The sequence below is a fragment of the Triticum dicoccoides genome, chromosome 7B, assembly GCF_002162155.2.
Source record: "Triticum dicoccoides isolate Atlit2015 ecotype Zavitan chromosome 7B, WEW_v2.0, whole genome shotgun sequence".
In the NCBI taxonomy this organism is placed as follows: domain Eukaryota; kingdom Viridiplantae; phylum Streptophyta; class Magnoliopsida; order Poales; family Poaceae; genus Triticum; species Triticum dicoccoides.
The window spans coordinates 577,287,688-577,306,016 of NC_041393.1; positions in this window are offsets into that span (position 1 = coordinate 577,287,688).

Consider the following 18,329-nt stretch of genomic DNA (forward strand, 5'->3'; position numbering starts at 1 on the left):
CATGTCATTCAAACATAACATCTTTCGAGCACTGCGACTCTATTAAACAAGCGCCATGCAGGACTTCCTCAAAATAGTGCTCGGTGGGGAATCGACCTTTGTCCGAACCCCGGGCTGCAACAGTGGTGGCATCCATCTCCGCCCAGTATGTCTTACCACGGGCGAGAGCCATCCGTGCACCTTCTATGCATGCCGACCGCTTCATCGCCCCAATACGCGGCACCGCCCCAAGGAATTGCTGCAACAAGCCAAAATAACTCTTCGGCTTGGGCCTTTTCGGCCAAAGATGAGCGACCACATCCGCCATGGCAAGTCCGGACAATCTATTTAGCTCAGCCCACTCAACCAGCTGATCACTCAACGGAAGTGGACGCTCCGGACTATGGAATTGAGAACAGAAAAGCTCTTCCATTTCATGATCCTCCTGGCTTCGAAAGTGCACGACTACGTCTGCCGCACTCGCCGCCAAGTCCAGATAAGGATCATCCACACCGTACAATCGGCCCAGCTGAGCATACTTCGGATCCGTGAACTTCCTACGCAGCATAAAGGGCTTTCCAGCCACAATGTCTCCAATCTGACGAAGTTCCTCCTTCATAGCCCGCATCGCACTACGGGCATCCTTGGCTTCGGCGTCGGCCTTCTTCAGGTCCTCTTGCTCTGCTCGGCGTTCTCCTTCAAGAACCTCCAGGCGGTCGATAGCAACTTTGAATTTCGTGTCCATTCTAGCCATCTCCTCACTGCTTCGGCAGTGAGCAGCCTTCTCGGCTTCTAGCTCTTCCGCTGCCTTTGAGGCAGCCGCCTCGCTTTTTCTGGCTTGCACCTTGGCCCGAGCAACTTCTTCTCGAAGGCCTTCCACAGCGGCAACACTATCTGCATCAGGCATACAAATTGTAAGGGATGGGCGTCAGCTCCCTTACTAGGTGACCATAGAGCAACCACACACCTTTTGACTCATCGAGTCATTTATTGACCAGCGAGATGTCCGCATCCGCAACGTCGAGTTGCCTCTTAAGCTCGGCAACTCCATCAGTCCGGCTAGCCACCGAATGTTTCGCCACCTGCATAGGAAAGGCGACATTATATAACTGAGATTATGATCCTCGGCACGCTGCAACTTTCGACATCATACCAAGTCTCAGGGGCTACTATCTATACAGGCCGCACTTCATGTGCAAAAACTGTCAAAAGGTATATCATTTTTTGTGTACCCCAAATCCCTTCAGCAAACTTCCGACGGCCTTACACAACCAGCTTTCGGTGGACGAGATCCTCTCAATCACCATACTCATTAATGTGCGGTGATCTTCTGAGATGGATGCCCTCTTAAGAAAATCCTGCAGCTCCACCGGCCGTACTCCAATGGGTGCCGAACTCTTTGGCCCCGCCGGACTCGGGGAGACCCTCCGTGACGACACCTCAGGGTCGTCCGCCCCGCACAATGGGGCGGCGGATGGAGGCGTTTCGCTCTCCATCAAATCCGGACGAAGGTCTCCCGAAGATGAGCTATGCTGAGATGGGCTGAGATCTGAACTACAAGGTGAAAACTTCGGTTACCCTTAGAAATTAAACAGGGATGTTCACTATTACAAAATTCTCCTTTTTTTACTTACGGCTCGCTAGAGGGCTGATTCCGTCGAGGAGACAGTTCGGCCGGGGCTCTTCCCGGCACGGGACCTTCCGGTACAGATTTCTTCCCCCGCTTTGAGGCCTTGACCTCCGGGTCTTCGGAAGCGGTGCTCTTCTCTCCTTGGAAGGAGGGACTCTCGATTCCTCCCTTACTGAAAGCCTCCGTGGCTGAGCTGGTATATCCCTTGTGTCCTCCTTCGCCCTCCTCCGAAGGTACAACCTCTAACATTTTGATTAACACGGGATCTTGCGTGGTCTCAGGGAGGGGGGCCGGACACCGTATCAGTTTTGCTTGCGCTATCCACTCCTGTCCAAGGGATAGCTGGTTAAAAGGCAAACCCACAGTAAATAAATGGACGATGCGTCCGGACACAGGGCTACTTACTTGAGTATCCGGGCGATTGCAGCTTAGGACAGCATCCTCGGTCAATTCCGGACGCATTTCTTGTGATCCGAAGAACTGTTTGTACATCTCCACGGGTGTCGAGCCCATGAAGTGTTGGAGAGCTTGTGGCCCCTCCGGATTAAATTCCCACAGACGGAGGGGGCGACGTTTGCAAGGCAGTAAGCGCCGAATCAACATAACCTGGACCACTACGGCCAGATTGATCTCCCTTTCTTGGAGACCTCGAATCCGGTCCTGCAACAGGGGAACATCCTTGGATGGCCCCCAGTCACGCCCCTTGTTGACCCATGACGTCAGCCGCTGTGGGGGGCCCGAGCGGAAGACGGGCGGCAGCCTCTGCCTGCTGCCCCTGGGAGCGGTGATATAGAACCACTCCTGTTGCCACAAGCCGAGCTCCTCCTGAAAAGAGCCTTCGGGCCATGGAGCATCGGCCCTCTTACTTATAACCGCCCCTCCGCACTCTACCTGACGCCCCTCAATCACCTTCGGCTCCACGTGGAAGGTTTTGAGTCACAAACCAACTGAGGGGTAGTGCGGAGGAAGGCTTCGCAGACGACAATGAATGATGAGATGTGGAGGATAGACTCCGGAGCCAAGTCATGGAATTCCAGCCCATAGTAAAACATGAGCCCCCTCACGAAGGGATCCGTCGGGAAGCCTAAACCCCGAGACACAAACACGACGCTCTCGTCGCGCTCGGGAGTAGGAATAACTTGCCCTCGGGCAGGCAGCCTATGCGAAATCTCGTAGGTTAAGTACCTGCCGTCTCTTAGCTTTAGCACGTCCTCCTCCGTCATCCACCGGCCTCGTAGGTCGGGGCCGGACATTGTCGAAGATCGAAGATACCCGAATATGGAGCCTTGGGTGTTGGAACTCGGGGCGAGGGGCGGATTCGATAGAGGATTGAAGAAGAAGAACGGGCCTTGGTCTCATTATAAAGAGGAAGAATACCAAGAGCCATCCCCATGACCGTTTGGAACTCGCCTTCGATGGAGGGGGCGTGGCAACGGGCGCGGTTGGGTTACCCACGTCCGTATTGATGGGAATCCCGAAATAAGGGGAACACGATCTCTGCTTCTACAAGACGTGCCAAGGAAACCACCTCGTTAAACGCGCTGAGGTGGAACAATAAAAACAATTTGAAGGCTTGGTAGTGGTGTGATGTTACGCCACAAAACACGTCAGCAAATTGAACTTGTGTAATATTATTCTCTCTACGGGGGTACGTGGAATTTATTTTTGCAGAGCCGGACACTATCCTGGTGTTCACAATCTTCTATAAATTATTTGGAGGAAGAACCCGCCTTGCAATGCCGAAGACAACATGCGCGCCGGACTCATCGTCATTGAAGCCTGGTTCAGGGGCTACTGAGGGAGTTCCGGACTAGGGGGTGTCCGGATAGCTGAACTATCATCATCGGCCGGACTCCAAGACTATGAAGATAGAAGATTGAAGACTTCGTCCCATGTCCGGATGGGACTTTCCTTGGCGTGGAAGGCAAGCTTGGCGATATGGATACGTAGATCTCCTACCATTGTAACCGACTCTGTGTAACCCTAGCCCTCTCCGGTGTCTATATAAATCGGATGGCTTTAGTCCATAGGATGAACACCAATCATACCATAGGCTAGCTTCTAGGGTTTAGCCTCCTTGATCTCGTGGTAGATCCACTCTTGTAACACACACATCATCAATATTAATCAAGCAGGACGTAGGGTTTTACCTCCATCAAGAGGGCCCGAACCTGGGTAAAACATTGTGTCCCTTGTCTCCTGTTACCATCCGCCTAGACGCACAGTTCGGGACCCCTACCCGAGATCCGCCGGTTTTGACACCGACACTCAGCAATGTCGATCAAACTCTTGATCCGGAGGTCGACCTGCTCAGAATGATTCGCTAGCTTGTCCTCGGCATCTTTTCGAAGGCGCCTTGCAGTGTCCAGGTCCTTTGTCAGCTGCTGCTCACGAGCCCCACTGCATTCTTCTGAGCTCTCCAAGGTGCCCACCCTGGCCTTCAGGTCTTTAATAGTGCTATCAGTGGACTCAAGGCCTTTGCTCTTGGCGGAAAGCTGCGACTGTATATCCTTCAGAAGGGTCTCTGCTTTCTCCGCCTCCTCCTTGAGGGTCGTGACATCCTTGGCGCTCTCGGCAAGCACTTCAGACAGCTTGGCCACCTATTGTTAGAGATCAGTCTTGGCAGTGGATGCAGCGGTAAGGTCATCAAAAAGCTTCTTTAGTTGGGTAGCAAAATCAACGGCGAGAGCATCTAGAGCAACCTTGTGTTTGTCTTCAAGCTCCTTGGTGTGCTGCTGCACAAGGGCTTCTAGATCTTCATCCTTGGCATGGAGGGTGGCCTCAAGTTTCTCCTCCCGAGAAGAGATCCCCTGCTCTCTGGCATTCAGAAGCGCCTTGCGCTCTGCCATGCGGGCCTCCTGAGAAATACCATCCTCCCTCGCCATCGAGATGGTCTCCTGCTATTTCATCAGGACCTGGAACTGTTTACCATCCCAGTCGCGCAACTTGTTACCTTTGTCCCTTAGTTGCTGGTCCACCTTGTAGGCGGACTTGCGCTGCTCCTTGAGCACCTACCACTTCTGGTTGTGCCGCCCCTGCATCTCCTTAATACCTGCCACCATGGATTACATGAAGGACAAGTCCATCGCAACAGCGATAGAATCGCCAGCCTCATCGACCCCTTGGTACAGGGATGCCAGAATGCGCTGAAGCTCTCCATCAAGCTCTGCGCCTGTCGCCCCTGATGAGTCGGGGGCTCCAAGCCCAGGCTGCCCCAGCACCAACACTAACTGGCCCGAAGTTGGTGGAGAGTCCTCCGTCATGGTTCCAAATGAGGGGAGGGGGCCCATGGTTTGGAGAAGGACTTTGTCCTCGATAATCGCCCCCGCCCCTGGTGCGCCGTCAAGAGTCTGCTTCATTTCCGTTAGGGGCTCATGGACGCTCCCGGCAGCATGTCCCTGCCCCTCCGCGGTAGCAATCTTGGCGGCTTCATCCACGACATCTCTCCTTATGTTGGCCACTTCTTCCAGTAGTTCAGGCTCTTCGGTCTGATGGACTGCAAGGAAAGACAACGAGTAATAATAAAAGAAGCATGACTTCTGGAGAGCCAGAAGCACGGGGCGAGATGATAAAAGAAAGAAGCAAGGAGAAGGAGCAAATCAGTTACCCGGGGAGGTCTGCCAGGCCGAAGCTTCGATCTCCCCGGCAACCTCAGTTGCTGGGCCACGATCTACGTCCCCATCGGGCTCGACCAAGATGTCGTCCTGGGCAAGTCCTCCTATAGGAACCATAATCAGGGGCTCCTCGACTTGACCGGCGGGTGGGGTAAGCCTCTCTTGGAGAGGCTCGCCCCAAGTCATCTCTCTCCCTCCTCCAGCCGAGGAGGCCTAAGGCCTCCTGCATCACTCTCCACGGGAGGGACCAAGCCTGTGCTCTTGTGCCGGGAGCTGGACTAGGGGTTTGGCGATGGGGCGTTCGTGCTACTCCCCACCAAGCCCGTGTCCTCCGTAGACTTCGCCGGATCCGCACGCTTGAGCTATTTGGACTGGTGGATGAGGGTCTCAGTCTCCTCCTCCTCCTCCCTGATGACGATAACCCACCGATGCAAGATCAGTAAACAAGAGGAAACAAGCATACTAAAACTACTATAAGGAAGGAGGAATGGTCTTCCTCACTCTTCGTCAATGAGCATGGAGCTCAGCTCAAATACCACGAGCGGTGAGCGTGCCCTGCCTCTCTTCTGCGGCTGGGGGCGGAGCTTTCTGGCAGCTTTGAACCTTGCTGGGGCGCGGGAGGCTCGAACGAGGATGAGCTCTAATAACCCACAAGTATAGGGGATCGCAACAGTTTTTGAGGGTAGAGTATTCAACCCAAATTTATAGATGCGACACAAGGGGAGCCAAAGAATATTTGAAGGTATTAGCAGCTGAGTTGTTAATTCAACCACACCTAGAAATTAATTATCTACAGTAAAGTGATTAGTAGCACAATAGTATGATAGTTTTGATGATAGCAGTAGTAGTAACGGTAACGGTAACAGTGATAGCACTGATATTGTAGCAGTAATGATAGCGGTAGCAATAGTAGTAACTTAGAAAGAACAACATAAGATAAATTCGTAGGCATTGTATCGTTGACTTGTTGGATGATATTCATCATGAGACAGTTATAACCTAGGGCGATACGGCACTAGCTCCAGTTCATAAATATAATGTAGGCGTGTATTTCGTAAATAGTCATATGTGCTTACGGAAAGAACTTGCATGACATCTTTTGTCCTACCCTCCCGTGGTAGTGGGGTCCTATTGGAAACTAAGGGATATTAAGGCCTCCTTTTAATAGAGAGTCGGAAAAAATCATTAGCACATGATGAATACATTAACTCCTCAAACTACGGTCATCACCGGGAGTGGTCCTGATTTCTATCACTCCGGGGTTGTCGGATCATAACACGTAGTAGGTGACTATAACTTGCAAGATCGGATCTTGAACATGGATATAATGGTGATAACATAAATGGTTCAGATCTGAAATCATGGCACCCGAGCCCAAAGTGACAAGCATTAAGCATGGCAAAGTCATAGAAACATCAACCCCAGAACACAGTGGATACTAGGGATCAAGCCCTAACAAAACTAACTCTATTACATGATGAATCTCATCCAACTCCTCACCGACCAGCCAGCCTACGAAGGAATTACTCACTCCCGGTGGGGAGCATCATGGAATTGGCGATGGAGATGGGTTGGTCATGAGGAAGAACGAACAACCCCCTCTTCGGAGCCCCAAACGGACTCCAGGTCTGCCCTCCCGAGGAAGAACAAGGCTTGGCGGCGGCTCTGTCTCGTGGATCGCGATAATTCTTTCTCCCTCATTTTTTCTGGAAATATGTGAGTTTATAGTGTCAAGGGGGTTGCCTGTGGGGCCACCAGGTGGGTACAGCCCACCTGGGCACGCCAGGAGAGGGGGGCGCGCCCTGGTGGGTTGTGCCCACCCAGGTGCCCCTCTCCTGCAGGTCTTGGCTCTAGAAATTCTTATTATTAATATAAAAAATCCTCTCAAATTTTCGTTCCATTCCGAGAACTTTTATTTCTGTACAAAAACAAGACCATGGTAGTTCCGCTGAAAACAGCGTCAGTCAGGGGTTAGTTTCATTCAAATCATGCAAATTAGAGTCCAAAACAAGAGGAAAAGAGTGAGAAAAAGTAGATATGATGTTGACGTATCAACTTCCCCAAGCTTAAACCTTTGCTTGTCCTCAAGCAATTCAGTTGATAAACTGAAAGTGAGAAAGAAAACCTTTTATGAACTCTTTTGCTCTTGATTGTATAAATAAGCTTAAACATCACCCAGGTATTCAGCCAACATTATAGCTAACCATATCAACAATAACATTTAAAGATTATAATGACTCGTATCAATGACATAATCAGCTAGCGAGCAATAATAATATATGTCAAACAACAACACGTTGTTAAAACAAGCATGATATAATATGACAATAGTGGTATCTTGCTAGCCCTTTCTGAGACCGCAAAACATAAATGCAGAGCACCTCCAAAGTTCAAGCAGTGACTAAACATTGTAATTCATGGTAGAAAAGATCTAGTCATGATGCACCCAACATTAGCTACACATAATGCATAAATCATGAGAGATGTGCTTGACTCAATTTCTGGCGCTTGTTTTAGAAGGTGGTGACACAACATAAAAGTAAATAGATAGTCCCTTCGCAGAGGGAAGCAATGACTTGCATAGGTGCCAGAGCTCAATTTTTAAAACAGAGATAAATGATATTTGAGACACACACCCTTCTTATTCACTTCACGACCATAATTTATCAATACCTTCCATGCTAAGCACGCTAGTGGAGGTTCCCAAGCGATAAACGTAAAGGTTTTGACTCCATTGGGAATTTTTGTTTGATTATTTTAGAGATGAACTATTTTTCATGTTTGCAGTTCGGGACTGGGCATCCCTATTACCGCCCATTTTCTTGTGCGATGGCGAGTGAATAAACACTTGACCTGAGAATAACCCGCTTAGCATGGAAGATACCGACCACCTACTATCGTTCCACAAACGATCCAGGCACACAAAAAGGATAATTTTTAGAAGTTTTTAGAGGTGGCACGTGCTAATTTACTTAGGACGGTAGGGTAATACCGCAAATAGGTAGGTATGGTGGACTCATCTAGAATAACTTTGGGTTCAAGGTTTTTGATGTACAAGAAGAATTCCCACTTGGTACAGGCGAAGGCTACCTATTTAGATTGAGAAGCGGCCAGCTAAAGAGCAATAACGATCATAACCATGCATTATTCATAAGTAACATTGGACACAAGCATGAGTAGGATATGGACACCATGAACATAAATATCATAGAGGCTATATTGGCTTTGATTCAACTACATGCCTGAACATGTGCCAAGTCAAGCCACTCGAACATTCATAGGAGGATACCATATCTTCATACTACATCACAATCATTTTAACTCTATGTTGATATCCAAGATAAATCATTATCAATTCCCATCTACTTATGCATGGCATGAGAAACTATAATCTCTAATTGTCATTGCAAACATGTTTAATCATAATGGGCTGAATCATGGATACTAGGTTAAACATATTTACAAAAGCAGAACAAGCCGAGTTCATAACCGTTTCTCCCTGCCATGGCCAGTTCATCGGATTGTCATCATTATTGCCTTTCACTTGCATGACAGAACGATATGAAAATAATGATAGTGCAAGAATGTCGTGGACTAAGCTGGAATCTGCAAACATTTTATTCAACAGGAGAAGACAGGGTAAAATGTGCTCTTTATTAGTTCAACAATTATTCATATGAGAGTCACTCAACATTTTCATCGTGGTCTTGTCCATGGTAAGACTCGAATGAAAAGAAAAGAAGTTCAGAGAAACACACTGAAATATTTTTGGAGTTTTTGATTTTCTAGAACGGGAAAAATGGAAAAGCAAAATGAGAAAAACTATTTACACGGGAAAGCTCCCAACAAGCAAAAGAAGAACAAGGAAATATTTTTGGATTTTCTTTTTAATACTACTACTAAGCATGCATAGAAAGTAAATTACTACAACTAATTTTTTGGTTTTTCTAAAGTTTTTCAAACACACAAGAAGAAAGCAAGAAAATAAATCTAAGCATTGATGATACAATGAAAAAGTGTGAACACCGACAAATAGAATGATATGCATGAACATGAACATAACGTCCGTGAGAAACAAGTACTCCCCCAAGCTTAGGCTTTTGGCCTAAGTTGGTAGTCGATCAGTAGCCTCGAGGGTAGTAGTCTGTGTGGTAGCTCACAGAGGCTCTCGGTGCGGATTCCTCGGCATGCCGTGCTGCCACCACTGCTGCGTTATGAGTTCGGGCCTCGTGTCAGTGTCAAAACTGGCGGATCTCGGGTAGGGGGTCCCGAACTGTGCGTCTAAGGCTAATGGTAATAGGAGGCTGGGGACACGATGTTTACCCAGGTTCGGGCCCTCTCGATGGAGGTAATACCCTACTTCCTGCTTGATTGATCTTGATGATATGAGTATTACAAGAGTTGATCTACCACGAGATCGTAGAGGCTAAACCCTAGAAACTAGCCTATGAATATGATTGTTGTTGTCCTACGGACTATACCCTCGTGTTTATATAGACACCTGAGGGGGCTAGTGTCGGTGTCAAAACCGGCGGATCTCGGGTAGGGGGTCCCGAACTGTGCGTCTAGGTGGATGGTAACAGGAGACAAGGGACACAATGTTTTACCCAGGTTCGGGCCCTCTTGATGGAGGTAAAACCCTACCTCCTGCTTGATTAATATTGATGAGTGTGTTACAAGAGTAGATCTACCACAAGATCAAGGAGTCTAAACCCTAAAAGCTAGCCTATGGTATGATTGTTGTTCGTCCTATGGACTAAAGCCATCCCGTTTATATAGACACGGAGAGGGCTAGGGTTACACAAAGTCGGTTACAATGGTAGGAGATCTACATATCCGTATCGCCAATCTTGCCTTCCACGCCAAGGAAAGTCCCATCCAGACACGGGACGAAGTCTTCAATCTTGTATCTTCATAGTCTTGGAGTCCGGCCGATCATGATAGTTCGGCTATCCGGACACCCCCTAGTCCGGGACTCCCTCAGTAGCCCCCGAACCGGGCTTCAGCGACGACGAGTCCGGCGCGTATATTGTCTTCGGCGTTGCAAGGCGGGTTCTCCTTCAAACTTCATGTTCCTGTCGAATAGTGTCCGACTTCCTTATAAATGTTGTGCTCCTTGGCTTCTACACCCAATAATGGCCTTCTTCCACATGTCGTATGGATGCGAAAAGCTAGGGTATTTTTACATTTTACCCCATAGCCGTGCGAACGAGCCGCCTATGAGAGAGGCGAGGATCAAGATCCAGCTCACACCATCCTCCACCCGCAAGTTCTCATCGAAGGCCCTCTGACAAAAATCCATTCCATCATGGATAGTCGACGCGGCTCCTCCTCTCGCTCTCCCAGCCCTAAGCCAGGAGATTGGGGGAGATGCTCAGTTCCACACAGCGAGCTAGTGGCGCTCCAAACCGAGGGATATCTTCCCCCAGCTTTCATGGTTCCGGTTCGAGCCGGACTGTCCACCTTCAGGGGTGGAAAGCAGGCGGAGAGCGTCCCCAACCCTTCCAAAGGAGAGCGGGTATGCTTCGTCCCTTATCTAATAAGGGCACTCGGATTTCCCATACATCCATTTCTCTGGGGGCTCCTGGAGTTCTATGGACTCCAGCTTCACCACCTCACACCTGCCTCTATTTTGCACATCGGGGGCTTTGTAGCTCTTTGCGAGCTGTTCTTGGGCATCGACCCCATTTTGCGCTGTGGAAGAGATTGTTTTGCCTCGTACCCCATTCTTATGAGGGGTCGATATATCAAGTGGGCGGAGCCGAAATATGGCGCATCGCCGGGACCGGATATCTATCCGGCACCCCGAAGAAGGCGTCCGAAGACTGGCCTTCGGAATGGTTCTACATGGAGGACGCCCCTCTGCCGGATCCAGTTCGGATCGGCCTCCCGGAGTTCAGCAATGCTCCCTTGAAGAAACGCGTGAGTTAGCGCCCGCGGAGCCCTCAACGGGAGGATGATGGGAGCGTCCATTATCTGATGGGCCGGATTAGGTTACTGGCCCACTCCGGATTGACCATGATTGGAATCATGGCCACGTGCATTATGCGAGGGGTGCAACCACTCCAATATAGGGGCCACCCTATGTGGGCTTTCAACGGGGAAGACAACGCCACCCGTCATGGCCGCAGAGGGCCGGGCTCGGCAGCCAATCTGGCGAAGATCCTGTCCGGCTTGTACAAGGGGGAGGAGGAGGACTTTCTCCGTACGAATCCATTGAACGGATTCTCCATGAATAACCCTCGGAGCTAGGTAAGCAGACGTTTATCTACCCGATCCATACTTCCAAAGTCAAGTATCTTACTTTGTGATTTCGACGCAGGAGCTGCGCCGGGACGTGGAGGGCATACCAAGCCTAACCCCACAGCCCGAGGATCCGGAACGATCCCTTGATCCGACCTCCGAAGAGGATCCGGACATAAAGGTGGAGCTGATTGACGGGGTGTTCCACCAACTTAGCATGGACAATGCCCTAGTTGCCATTACGGCTGACTACCCCGGTTTGTTTCCGGCCTCCTAGGTGACTACGACCGAGGCCTTGACACCATCATTTGATCCATGCTCAACACTGACCATCCTATACTGATGGTGCATCGCAGGAGGTGCCTTTGAGGTTGGAAGCCGAACCTGCGGCGGCTGAACAGCAAGGGTCATTTCGGCCCAGCAGGCGGAAGAGGAATGCGACGCAAATCGAAACGTCGCCGTAACGGTATGGCGCACTGTTGTTTTTAAGGGAAGGATCCCTAGGAGGTATATTAATGCTCATAACTTTTCCAGGAGAAAGAGCGCTCGCCAGAGAGTGTCCGGAGAGGTTGCCAATCAAGCCTCCGCCAGCCATGCTCCATCGCGTGGTTCGGAAGGGAAGGCGAACACAAGGCATGAGCCGGATGTTCCTCCGACGGAGGATGCCGACAGGCTGTCGCCGGATAGTTCTTCGTGACGCGTGTTTCTCCCCGGAGGCGTTGAATGCCTTTGAAGTGGGAGACGCGCACCTCCATGCCGCTCAAGATGGTTTAACCAGAGCCACGGAGTAGTATGTGAAGGACATACGGGTAATTAATTTTAATAGTTATATATGCCAGTAGCCCCCGAGACTTAAAATAGATAAAATAACTGATTTAAGGATCATTTATTATGTAGGATCTTACGGAGAAGAATACCCACCTGTCCCAGGAGCTTCAAGAGTGCAAGGCCCAACTTGAGGCCGCACTGGCCGCCACAGGGGGAGCCACAGAGACCCCCGCTGGTAATACATACTTTGAAAAGATAAGTAGTTAACAAAGTGCGGCATGTGCGTAAATCTGACAATAATATTGCAGAGGGCGCCGGACTAGATCCGGACAAGCAACAGCTACTGCGTCAGCTAAAGGCCAGCGAGAGGGTGCTTATGAAGGTGCAGTAGGAGAGAAACAAGCTCCAAGATGCCCACACCCAGCTAGGAGAAGAGTTGAAAGGTGTTCGGGCCCAGCTGTCTGGCTCCATGAAGGAGAATCAGCGGCTTCGTCGCGGCATTTATAGTAAGTGCTTGAGCAAATTCCTTTGAAAAGAAGAATTCGGTGAGGAAGTCAATTGACAGAAATGTGTCTTTAGGTGTGCTCACTGGTCGTCCTGTGGAGGAAATGCCCGGTTCAACGGGTGACCAACTTCCCGAGCTGGTGCAACTGCTCGAACGTGTTCGGCAGGCGATGAGTGGCGTCGTTCAGGCCTTATGGCCTTCCGTCTCCCTACCTGAGGGCCTTGGAGGGCTTGCTGAGAAGCTTCAGGGAGTACGGCGACGCCTTCGTCTGTGGAAGATATCGGCCTGCCGTCAAGGCGCCAGGGAGGCCTGGGCCATGGTGAAGACGCGGTACCCGAAGGCTGACCCAAAGCACATGGCCGAGGTCGGACCTGTGGGGCCTGATGGGAAGGAGATCCCTGTGAGCTTGATGTATGGCCAGGTAGAGCTGGGCGCGAAATATTCCCAACAGGACTGTAAATTAGACAGCCTGTTAGATGGGATTGAAGAGGAGTACAATCAGTCAGTTTGACGATGTAATTTAAAATGACATGTAAAATGCCTTCTAGCCGGATTGTAGATCGTTTGTCTTTGCGGACCTTTTTGCTTCAACCTCGGGACCCAACAATCCGGAGTGTGTCCGAATACCCTTACGGTTATAAAAGAACCGGGGCATGCATGGAGACAAGGCGTCGGGGTCATAATTGCTTTATCAGACAAGTGCCCAACTAGCTATGTTATATTACATGGTTAGTAAGAAACATCTTCCAGGGAGAATAGTTCCGTTAAGGGTTCCTTTCCCTGGGAGGCATGCCCTAAAGTGCATGTCCGGACTGCGAAAATAGCAAAAAAAGCATCTGGGGCAAATAAATAAGTAAGTAATAAATCATCTTTCAAGTCACCGACCGAATATTCTCTTAAGAACGCTAGCTTTCGGCTTCACCCAGTCTGAGGTACACATCCGGCTGATCCGGCAGTAACAATCGCAGAGGTGCTCCCTTTACCTCCTAGCCGAACAATCGGGAACGTAGGGGTAAGCACAGGAGCCAGGCAACCTAGCTTGGCCAAAACTTAAGTCATATCGATGCATATAATGGTGAATAAAAGGTACATGCGGAAGTATGACACATGTGTTGGGCATGAAGCCCGTATAAATAAGCTTCTAGTGAAGAAGCCCCCAGGTATAATGAGTGCTAGGAGCACATCAAGTGTGTGCGAACAATGCGCAAATCAGCCTATCAAGGGTATTGAAAAAAAAGTAGGAAGAAGGAGGGGGACAAGAGACAGTGAAAATGTAAAAAGGTGGACGGAGGTGTGAGACGAACTCTGAGTCCAGTGTTAGGCGTAGAATCTTCGGAGACGGGCTGCGTTCCATGGGTTCGGCTCGAGTCAGTTGTCAGATGCGTTACGTAGACGGTATGCTCCGCCGGTCAGGACTTGGTCGATGATGAAGGGACCTTCCCACTTCGGCTTAAGTTTGTCCTTTTTCTTGTCCAGCAGGCATAGAACAAGTTCGCCAACATTGTAAGCTTTGGCCCGTACTTCTCTGCTTTGATATCTTCGAGCCTGCTGTTGATAAAATGCGGAATGAGCTTTTGCCACGTCCCGCTCCTCCTCTAAGGCATCCAAACTGTCCTGCCGATCCAGCTCGGCTGCTCTTTCTTCGTACATGCGCACGCGAGGTGAGTCATGAATTATATCGCAGGGCAGAACTGCCTCTGCGTCGTACACCATAAAAAATGGTGTGAATCCGGTACTTCAGTTTGGCGTGGTCCGCAGCCCCCAGAGTATAGAGTCGAGCTCCTCTACCCAGTGCGTGTTAGATTCCTTGAGGGACCGCACTAGTCTGGTTTTGATGCCGCTCATGATTAGACCATTTGCTCGCTCGACTTGACCGTTAGTTTGGGGGTGATAGACTGAAGCGTAGTCGAGCTTGATGCCCATGTTTTTGCACCAGAGTTTAACCTCGTCGGCCATGAAATTCGTGCCGTTATCAGTGATGATGCTGTGGGGGACGCCAAAACGGTGTACTACCCCGGATATGAAATCTATCACAGGTCCGGATTCTGCCATTTTAACTGGCTTGGCTTCAATCCATTTGGTGAATTTGTCCACCATGACCAATACGTATTTGTGCTTGTGGGTTCCCCCTTTAAGGGGTCCAACCATGTCAAGCCCCCAGACCGCGAACGGCCAGCTGATGGGTATAGTTTTGAGGGTGGTGGGTGGCATGTGGCTCTGATTAGCAAAGACCTGGCAGCCGATGCATCGTTGGACTAAGTCCTGAGCATCTGCCCGGGCCGTCGGCCAATAAAATCCTGTACGGAAGGCCTTGCCTACAAGGGCCTGGGCTGCAGCGTGGTACCCGCCAAGTCCGGCGTGAATTTCAACCAGGAGATTTCGCCCTTCCTCTTCGGAGATACACCTTTGAAGGACTCCGGTTGTGCTTTTCTTATAAAGTTCTCCCTCATGGACCTTGTAGGCTTTAGATCGCCGAACTATGCAGCGGGCCTCATTTTGGTCTTATAAAGTTCCTGCCTGATTAAGTAGGCTAGGAATGGTTCCGTCCACGGGGCAATTACTGCCATTATTTCTTGGGCTGAAGGTGTTATTTCATTGGCTGAACCGCCGATTGTGTCAGAATTGTCTGAGTTAGGTGCTGCAGCTGGCTCCGGGTTGTTATTTCTGGACTCCTCTTCCCATAATATGAATGGCTTAAAGAGCCGTTCCAGGAAGATGTTTGGAGGGACGGCGTCGTGTTTTGCGCCGATGCGTGCTAACAGGTCTGCTGCCTGGTTATTATCCTGGGCTACATGGTGGAATTCGAGTCCTTCCAACCGAGCTGACATTTTTAGGACGGCATTGCGGTAAGCTGCCATTTTCGGATCTTTGGTGTCAAAGTCTCCATTTACTTGGGATATTGCAAGGTTTGAATCCCTGCGCACCTCTAGGCGTTGAATGCCCATGGAGATTGCGATCCGGAGGCCGTGTAGGAGGGCCTCGTATTCGGCTGCGTTGTTGGAGTCCATGTACATTACTTGAAGTACGTATTGGACTGTGTCTCCAGTTGGGGACGTCAAGACAACGCTAGCCCCCAAGCCAGCCAACATTTTGGATCCGTCGAAATGCATGATCCAATTGGAGTACGCGCCGTACTCTTTAGGAAGTTCGGCTTCGGTCCATTCGGCGACGAAGTCAGCCAGGACTTGCGACTTTATAGCTCGCCGTGGTTTGTAGGTTATGTCAAATGGTAAGAGCTCAATGGACCATTTTGCAATCCTGCCCGTTGCGTCGTGATTGTTTATAATATCGTTGAGAGGTACTTCGGAGGCCACCGTTATGGAACACTCTTGAAAGTAGTGTCGCAGCTTCCGGGATGCCATGAACACCGCATACGCTATATTTCGATAATGTGGGTACCGGGACTTGCATGGAGTTAAGACAGTGGATACGTAGTACACTGGTTTTTGAAGAGGGAATTTGTGCCCTTCTGTTTCTCGTTCGATGACGAGTACCACGCTGACAACTTGATGTGTTGCTGCGATATATAATAACATGGGTTCGCCCAGGTTGGGCGAGGCTAGGACCGGATTTGTTGCCAGTATGGCCTTGATTTCTTCGAGTCCGGCCGTGGCAACATCCGTCCATTCGAAATGTTCGGTGCGCCGAAGGAGGCGATAGAGGGGCAGAGCCTTTTCTCCCAAACGGGAGATGAGCGTCTTAGAACCGCTACGCACCCAGTTAGTTTTGGTATTTTCTTGAGGTCTTTTGGGATATCCAATTGTGACAGAGCTCGGATCTTAGCTGGGTTTGCTTCAATTCCTCTACTGGATACAATGAAGCCCAAAAGCTTTCCGGCTGGTACTTTGAAGACGCATTTTTCCGGATTGAGCTTAATGTCATATGCTCGGAGGTTATCAAATGTCAACCTCAAGTCGTCTACTAGAGTTTCGACGTGTTTGTTCTTGACGACCACATCGTCTACGTATGCCTCTACTGTTTTGCCTATCTGGGTAGCCAGACATGTCTGAATCATGCGCTGATATGTTGCGCCGGCGTTTTTGTGTCCGAAGGGCATTGTGTTGAAGCAGAATGGCCCATATGGAGTAATGAATGCCGTTGCGGCCTGGTCTTTTTCTGCGATCTTGATTTGATGGTATCCGGAGTATGCGTCAAGGAAGCACAATGACCCGTGCCCTGCGGTAGCATCGATGATTTGGTCGATGCGAGGGAGAGGGAAGGGGTCCTTTGGACAGGCCTTGTTAAGGTCTTTGAAATCGACACAAAGGCGCCAGGATTTGTCCTTTTTTGGTACCATTACTAGGTTGGCTAGCCAGTCCAGATGTTTTATATCTCTGATGAATCCGGCTTCTAAGAGTTTGGCTAGCTCCTCTCCCATTGCCTGTCTTTTGGGTTCGGAATATCGCCGAAGAGCTTGTTTGACTGGCTTGAATCCTTTTAGGATATTTAGGCTGTGCTCTGCCAGCCTGTGTGGGATTCCTGGCATGTCTGTAGGGTGCCAGGCAAAAATGTCCCAATTTTCCCGAAGGAATTCTCATAGTGCAGCTTCTACATCAGGATTTAATTGTGCCCCAATGGATGCCGTCTTTGTGGGGTCCGTTGGATGGACCTGAAATTTGACTATTTCGTCTGCTGGTTTAAAAGAGGTGGACTTGGATCTCTTATCGAGTATCACATCGTCCCTATCCACCGTGGAGCGCAGCGTAGTTAGTTCCTCTGCTGTCAGGGCTTCGGATAATGCCTCTAGGGCTAGTGCGGCTGTCTTATTTTCAGCGCGGAGTGATGTATCTGGGTCACTGGCGAGAGTGATTATTCCATTGGGTCCGGGCATTTTGAGCTTCATGTACCCGTAATGGGGTATAGCTTGGAAGATTGTGAATGCCTCCCGCCCTAACAAAGCGTGATATCCGCTGCCGAATGGGGCCACTTGGAACGTGACCTCTTCGGACCAATAATTGTCTGGCGAGCCGAACACTACATCTATTGTGATTTTTCCTGTGTAGCGTACTTCTCGAGTAGGGATTATTCCCCTAGTTTCGGTTTTCCAGGCACTCTCCATCGCGCAGTATTTCCGTGCAATGGTCGCTAGGTCGGCGAAGCGTGTAACTTTGCAACGACCGATGGCGTTTATGATTCCCTTGTCCGTGCAATTGTTGCAGAAGATTGAAATCGCGCTTTCTAGTCGGCAGTCCTTTATCCTGTTCATAACCAGGAGGGATCTGGCCCAGCAATGATGTACTGTTTCATCGGGCTCTTGCCGTATTTGAGATAGATCGCTTATGTTTGGGTGGGCGGGTGGAATTAAGTTCGGAACCCTGCCCGATCTGGGGCTCAAAGGCCAAGAAGCTTCCGGATTAGGAAGCTTGGTTTGCTGGACGCTTTCCAACAAATCTGGTCCGATGCCTGACTTTAGGTTCAATATTTGATTAGCGTCCGACCCTTCGCGGGAATCCGGCATGGAGGGATCGGGAATCCGGACATGGTTGGTTCTTAACATAGAAGAAAAGTGGCCGCATTGTTCCTCTACAAAAACAACGTGGTGGGTAACCTGGGGAGAGTTAATTTCTCTCAGATCGGTTTTAAGCCCAAT